Source organism: Polyodon spathula, chromosome 48, assembly GCF_017654505.1.
Source record: "Polyodon spathula isolate WHYD16114869_AA chromosome 48, ASM1765450v1, whole genome shotgun sequence".
NCBI classification, from domain to species: domain Eukaryota; kingdom Metazoa; phylum Chordata; class Actinopteri; order Acipenseriformes; family Polyodontidae; genus Polyodon; species Polyodon spathula.
The window spans coordinates 2,473,535-2,481,702 of NC_054581.1; the positions used below are offsets into that span (position 1 = coordinate 2,473,535).

The following is an 8,168-nucleotide window of genomic DNA, read 5'->3' on the forward strand; positions in this document are numbered from 1 at the left end:
AAAAAAAAAAAGTACAGGTACATTACCAGGTGCAGGATTTCATTATTAGAAGTAGCAGTAGAATTATTAGCTTAAGTTTTGTTATGAAATGCATTATCATTTAACAGATGTATTAAAATAATAATGAACAGGATGTTCTCATTAAATTAAAAGGAGCAGAGGTGGTGATTTTATTTTTTAATAGCCAACTTGTATGAAACATACTTTTAGTCTTAATACTGTTTTCTTTAGCTTTATTAAAAATAAATCATGCATAGGATTATCAGTTAAAGGCATATGGTGGTTGTATTAATTAAGAATCAGTGTGGTTTAATAAAACATGGTAAGCTATCAAGTATTTTGCATACCATCTATTTTATTTGGACAACACAGAGGTTCTAAAAAATATTGTACCTTATCGGCTTCTGATGAACCTTCAGTAACTAGGAATTTGGTGATGGCTTGACTTTGCTCACTTGTTCTAGTGTTGAGAATGTGATTTTCTCCAGTTGAATGCTGTTCACATCGCACAGTCCACCGTGTGAAATTTAGTTAGCCAGCAGAACTCCTTTTCCCATTCTTACTGATATTTCTGCATTCGCCTGGTATTTTTTCTTGGAGGAGCAGAAGATGCCTTTATGTAAAACACAGCATTTGACAAAACAAGCTGTCATTAAAAGCATCCCTCCCAGTCCCATGCGAAAGCCATGAAAAAGGCGCAACTACGGGGTCTCTCCACTGTCTTCTTGTTCCCATCTCAGTGGCACACAGTAAAACGTGGAATGGTGTAAACAGTGTAATCTATCTCTCTCCTGTGAGTGCACATGTCCTCATCAGGGCTAGGCCTTGCCGTATCCCCATTTTTGAGTGACTTTCCCAGCCGCGCTCTCCTCCACAGGGTTGGGCCTTGCCATATCCCTGCTGTTGAGTAGACCTTGCTGACTGCACAGGCCCGCCACCTCGGTGAGTCGGGCCTTGTAAACAAACTGTATTTCACCATATTATTGTCTGCTTAAACTCACCCACTACGGCTTCAGACTGCACCGCCCCTTCCCTGGTACACGTTATGCGCTGATCAGGTGTTTGTGTTGACCACGCGGTTAGGGTAGGCACTTTGCGTAGCGGTCTCCCCAGTGCTGCAGTACCACAGCGCACAAATAGCTCGTGATACTATTATCTCGGGGCACAGGTGCTTAGTATAAGCGACACACGGTGCCTAGCGCCTCAGTGGTAGTGCACAATAATGCTACACGGTACGTGGTGTGTGCGATGCTCGATTCACACAGTGCATGTGTGCACTCGTGATGATACCGCTGCGACTCTAGTGCGATTACACAGGGTACGCAGTTCACATAGTGTACGGTACCTGGTACGCACGGAGCTTGGGACACACAGTGCAAACAGTGCATGTGGTGCACGTTAAGCTAGTTGCATAGGCACTAGTGACCCTGCACATAGTACTGAGCAGTACCCAGTGTAACAGGATACTCGGCACAAGGTGTGCAAGCTTAATACCCTTGCTGCAACACCAGTGGTTGTACACGCTACGCTGACACTTCCAGTGTTCGACACAGTGTAAGCACCCAAGTACGGATGCGCAAGGCCAGCGTCCCAGGTGGCCTGTCCCAGGGACCCCTGTCAAATTTTCCCAATGCACAGACCGCCCACAGTCGTTTCCCATCTCCACAAGCGAGACAGATGAAGCGCTCCAAGCAGGCAAGAGACATTATAGACCTCAAGGCCCAGATGACCCAGGTCCCACAGCCCCAATCGCCATACCCTCACTCTCCCATGGGAGTGCAGAAAGGGTGGGCAGGGTCGTCAGAACTGGCACAGGAGGACACGCTGTCCATATCGGCCTCGGGTGACGGAGCTTCTTTCTCCTCAGAGATCCAAGTGGCTGAGACCCTTGCCGAGGAAGAGCCTGGTTCTGAGAGTGTCTGACAGCTCCATTTCAGCACTCATGGGACGTGCTGCAGCTTTCCTGCAGGTCCCCTGGACACCAGCTGCTGAACCACGCCGGTCCGTCTTCTGGATGCAGGTGCTGGCTCCCTGCACCCAGAGGTTGCCGGACTTCCCAGATTTTTTGGGGGAGGTACGCGCCTCCTGGGACCACCCAGCCTCGGGACTCAGTGTGCTAAAGCAGGTCACACTGCTCGCCTCCTTAGAAGGCGCAGATAAGATTAGCCTGGTGGGATTCCCCCCAGTAGACGCCACCATCGCAGCCCTGGTTAAGGACCCACTGGTGGGTGGTCTCATTAAAGAACTGGCATGCCCGAACCCCCAATGCAGGGTGATAGAGACACATTTAAAGCGGGCATATGCAGCAGAACCACAGGCAACTCGCTTGGCTCATACAGTGAGTGTGTGTCACCTGCATGACTTTTAAAATGTTTTAATAACTATAGAATTGAATGGGGTGGTGTGACAGGAGTGAAAGGAGTCCCTCTTGTAGTCTACTCCAGACCTCCCTCCGACTACTAGCAGGGCTGTGCAGGAAGGACTGAGACACAGGAGAATGACTGAGTCATGGTTGGGGCACTATTTAGGTTGTGGAGTTCTGCCATTTGGGCTGGCTATCCTGGACTGAGACAGTTGTGCTGTGTGAGCTCTGTGAGGTCTCAGACTGAGGATTCCCAGACCGGCTGTCTGCGAGTCCGGACGCCCCCCCGAGATCCTTGGGAGCTGCAGGAATTACTTGTCCTGGGTTTTTAAGAGGGAGCTCGAGCCACCTACTGTGGGGTGTGGATTACTGAAAACTGTTTGGACTATTTTGTTTTTCATTTCAAGTCTCTGCTTACCATAGCTGGTAACAGAAGCAGTTTCTTTTGTCGGAATTATAAATAAAAATCCAACCTGTGTCACATGACTTCCTCCCATAACCCACCACAGGTGGGTAATTGTTTTATTGATGTGTCCGCAGGCTGTGGTTTCCAGGTGCGTTATTACGTGTTAAGTATTTTCCCTTTCATCTTTCTATGACCCCTGTTAAGAGCCTGTTTGAGCGCCATTTATGTAGAATGGGAATAGGTGTTGCAGTGATTTCGGGATTAATGGGGAGAATAAAAAGGACAGGTGATGGAGAACGAGAGTGCGGTGGAATGGAATTGAAGTTGGTAGGTAGGCGAAAGAAGAGATCAGACGGAACAGAACATAGGAATCAAAACAGCAAAAGAAAAATGAACAGCGGATAAGCAAAACAGAGAATGGGCAGAATACAGGTGCAGTGTCTGAGAATTAATGCATGAGAGAGGGGTGCTATCATTTATATTTTGTTATTGCCTTTTTTTGTAAGCAGTGCTGATAGTTTTGGTCGCGTGTGTGTGGATAGAGAATGAATAGGATGGGACAGATTGAGCAGTAGAGGTTTGTTTTTGCACAGCGGGACTTGGATTTGTTTTTAAGAAGTTTTGCCTTGGATTACCTGTCTGACCGTCTGCTGCTTTGTGGTGCTCTTCTGGGTTTGCAACTTCACCGCACCCCATAGAATATAAAATGAACACGTTTACTGGAGATGGAGGTTCCTGATTCCATGGTGAGACGTGGCTTGGATGTGCTAACTCTCCAGTAGTAAGATAAGTGCATTCTTATACTGGGTCACTCAGCCACGCATAGTGGTGTACAGTGACTCTCTGCCTATAGAGGCGATCATTTTGAGCTGTACCGGAGCTTGAACTCTGGAGACACATTTTTATATATATGTGTGTACTACTCCTTACCCAGTTCCCTATATTCTTTTCCTCCCCTGCTCTTGTTTTCCTTCCTCCCTATCTTCTCTCCCAGGGCAACTGCAGTGGTGATTGAGGTTTTGGGAGGAGACAAGGAGACTAGCAGCGCAGCAGAAGCCAATCCAGACGAGACGGTGCATTTTCTTGCTCGTGGAGAGACTCCAGACTGTGGTTCCTGTCGTCTTGACCATCTTCGATAAATGCTTTTGCGTGACCTTCAGCTCCGGTTTCATTGTGGGGTTGCTTCCAGCTGGATTTTTAACATTTTTTTAGTATTGTTTTAATATTTACCTTTTTCTACTGCAATCAATTAAAGTTATCCATTTTACTATTTGCCTGTTGTGTGCCTCCTTGTTGCTCATCTGGTTGTGTGAACCCCCAGATTGAAACGAACCTGCATAGAGAAGAAAGTGGTTAGAATTAGTTGGTATTTACCTGAGTGCAAAGTCTTCTATGTAGTACTATTAGGGGGAGTATTTCCCAGTGAGTCCTGGTGCTCACTAGCCAACCACCAGGTGGAGTAGTTCAGGAAGGAGATAGCTAAAGTTAACAGCTACCTGTTACAAGAGCTTACTGCGTATTTGGATGGTATACTGTGCGAGGCCTCTCTCCTCGAGCCTGTGGCCTCCTGTCCAACACACTGCTGCAAGTCTCCGGTCTCCAAGGACAAGCCCTTGGCCGGAGCTTGGCTAGCTTAGTAGTGGCTTGTAGACCGTTATGGCTGCTCAAGCCAGGGTCCCTGATACAGATAAGGCTGCACTGCCTGACGAGCGTATATCCCCAGGTCATACGTTTGGGCCAAATGTGGAGGAGATTTTGCAAAGATCCCACTGGGAATGCGAGGCGTCCCGCCAGGTAGCCGCATTGCTCCCTCCTCGTGCCTCTACATGGGGCAGGTCGAGCCGCTGGCGAGCTCCCCAGACTCGAACTATCACACGAACAGTCCCAGTCCCCACAGCTCCACTGGGTGACCTAAGGCATCGCCTTCAGGGCACACCAGCAGGTAACCGAGCTTGGCCAGCAGGCAGAGGGAATGCAGGTCGTGGTCAGCCCACAAACCAGCATCATAGGATACGTTTTCAGGGCCAGCGCCCTAAATACTTGCTCCAATCTGCCCATCCCCATCCTCGGCAGCCCGAGCACGGCCCCTGAAGGTTGACAGCCTCAGACCCCCTTTTCATCACAACAGCTGCAACACTGGTGCGCTTGCACCTCAGACTCCTGATATGAAACTGAAATGGCTATGCGCTTCAGTTTCGTTTGGGACCTCCTCCCTTCCGAGGTGTCACAAATATTTTCATCACAGACCTTCTGCACGCCTCAGTACTTCAGAAAGAAGTGGCTGCCTTGCTGTGCAAGCAAGCCATTTGTCTCGTAGACCCCATCTCCCATGCGGAGAGGGGTACTACTCGAGATACTTTCTGGTACCCAAGAAAGACGACGACTTTCGCCCCATCTTGGACCTGAGGCTCCTAAATGGGTTCTTAAAAGAAAGGAGGTTCTGAATGCTGATGCACTGTCACATCCCCCAGTTCATCCGGCCGGGCGACTGCTTCACCACTGTGGACGCATGCTTTCATGTTCCCATTCGTCCAGAGCACAGAAAGTACCTGTGCTTTTCCTTACAGTGCGTACGAGTTTGCTGTGCTGCCATTCGGCCTCTCCCTAGCTCTGCGTATGTTCTCAAAGTGTGTGGATGTTATCCTGGCTCCCCTGCGGCTGCAGGGGATCAGAGTACTAAACTGTCTCGACGACTGGTTGATTCTGTATCCAGTCGCGAGAGGGAGCACTAGCCAACACGGCAGTTGTGATGGAGCATCTGGTCAGGCTGAGTCTCGCCATAAACAATGCAATGCATCACATACCTGGGCTACATTGCATACTTTCTCCAGGTTCTACTGCATTAATGTGGTAGATCCTGCTTTGCCTTCTGTAGGCACAAGGGTCCTTGAGGGTATAAGTTCTCACCGCTAACCTCTGGGTAAGGCAGTGTTGTACATCCCTCATGTGCTGCTGTTTCTTCTCCCTCGTGACGACCTTGGTATATGTTATCCCATACCAATGTTAGTGGTGGTCATCTTCGAATTGAAAGGGAACGTTAGATTACTTACCCTAACCCTGGTTCCCTGAAAGAGAGGACGACCACCACCCGTGAGGTCGCTTCAGTCGCCCACATGGGTTCGATGGAAAAAGAGGAGGATCTTCCTGCGAGTGACGGTTTTATTCCCTCGGTAGGCGGGACTGCCTTTCGGCAGCTCTGGTATAGAGAGCTCAGCATTACCTACCCGAAGGGCAGGAATATCCCATACCAATGTAAGTGGTGGTCGTCTTCACTTTCAGGGAACCAGGGTTACGGTAAGTAGCCTAACGTTCTCATTGTTCACTTTCTTACGCGTTGTGTCAATGAGTTTGTGGCCCAGGTGGCTTGCCATAGACACATGCACACGGCCCACCTCTCGTAAAGGGGAACACACCAAAAAGCTGATTGCTATTCGCATGGTCGGACATTCGTGAACTTTGCATTCAAAACCGAGGCTGGGGTGAAAATACGCTCTACTGTTGTTGTTTACAATGGGAAACTGTGCTGTGTTCAGCGTATTTGTGCAATAAAATGCCAAAACAATGTGAAGCAGTTGGTTGTACCAACCACAAGTTGACCTGGAAAGAAAAAGCAGATAAATGCCTCAAAGAAGCTCAGGAGAGATGGGTCCGAATGGCAGCTGCTTGCAGAATCCAGGATTTTTATTGTAAAAATAATTTCTATAGACCTAGGATACATATCTATTGGCAGTATTGCTATAATTTATTATCTAGGAAACATTGGATAACTCATTCTTTTACTAGTATGAACTAGACTAGGTATTATTAAGTAGGCCTTTCAGGACAAGTTTACATTCATATTTATATGCATCTGATGCACATTTTAACAAAAACAGCAGCAATGTAATTAATATTATCACTTTTATTGTTATTATTATCTGTACTGTTGCTGAGATCGCATTTCTTATAATCATCATCAGAATTTACGTGTGCAGAGATTCGCCGATGGACTAACTATACTGACAAATGTCTCCAATAATAATAATGTAACGTTTTCCTTCTGTTTCCATTGAGGATGCTGCATTTGCTGCCAGTGCAATACTCTCATAGTCAAATTTATATACAGCCTAACATCACAATAATGTTACAAAGAAATGGCAAATAAAAAAGAGCAGGTGTAGAGTGAAAAGAGATGTCCCATGACAGATCCTTGAGGCACACCTGTAAAGAGGGGATGAGGAGAAGAGAGAGCTACACCAGGAGACCTGGAAGAAATGGTTAGAGAGACAAGAAAAAAACCAGGAAAGAGCAGTCTCAATGTCAGAGACAGAGGACAGGAGAATAGCATGAGCAACAATGTCAAAGGCAGAGCAGAAGTCAAGGAGAATTGGAATGAGTGAGGGAGGCAGTTACAGGAGGAGGGTGGTTTCTGTGGAGTGTGCAGGACGGACCCTGGATTGAAGAGGGTTAAGCAGAGAGTGCTCGTGAGAAAGGATGTCAGCGGGCGTGGACAGTTCGCTCGAGAGGAATGGGAGGACAGTGACAGGGTAATAGTAGGACAGGAGGCGTAGGACAGAAGAAGTAGAAGAGATTAGTTATTTGCATTTATATAGCACTTTTTATGCAACAGTATCTGGAAAGCACTGTACAGTACATAGCAAAAACGCAGAGCACTATACATTTTGCATAGCATATTACTCTCACAACTGCCACAATCATCTCTCTCTCTCTCTCTCTGGATGCGTTCACGATACATTTTTGACTAGTTCCCAAGGGACAAGAGCATGTTATACACTCTCCTAGAATATTCTAACATACTCTCCTTAGACTTTCCACTTTTAAAAAAATCATAACTTTACATTTCTGCTTTCATTACATAACATTTACATCACAACTATCACATGCTATCAGGGGTTTTTATTTCCCCAAAGGCTGTTTGATGATAATATGGGTTATATCCGTGGTTTTCTATCCTGTTTCTTGCTGGGTTTTGTTCCAACCGAGCTCTCAGTTGCTTAATTGAACCTGTAAGTTAACTAATAATTTGCTTAATTTGACTTTTTGAATAGTTCAGCTTATACAATGTTGGATGATTCAAGTTCCTTATACAATTTTATACTTAACTTGAAAGCCCAACTGTTTAAAATTATTTTCTGATTAGGCAAATTATTAGTTAAGAGTTGAATGAAGTAACTGAGAGCAGCTCGGTTGGAACAGAAGCCAGCAGAGGCTCAGAATACGTTGGGTACTCCAAGACCAGGGTTCAAGTTGAGTTATTTAATAGTGGACTTACACAAGCTCCTTTTCTGTGTTGTTCACACCTCCTGCCTAGGTGGCAGTAGTAGGTAGAGTGAGGATCGGGTTTGCTTGCAGACACACTTCTTTGTCAGATACTGTACTATATACAATCCACATTCAGAC

The 8,168-nt window shown here is 46.6% G+C and overlaps 1 protein-coding gene across 1 annotated transcript in view; it reads right to left on the minus strand.

Moving 5' to 3' along the window:
• Positions 1-8,168, minus strand: part of LOC121306486 (lysine-specific demethylase 6B-like) — a 665,627-nt gene that overhangs the window by 489,884 nt on the left and 167,575 nt on the right. The gene's annotated exons all lie outside the window — the stretch shown is intronic.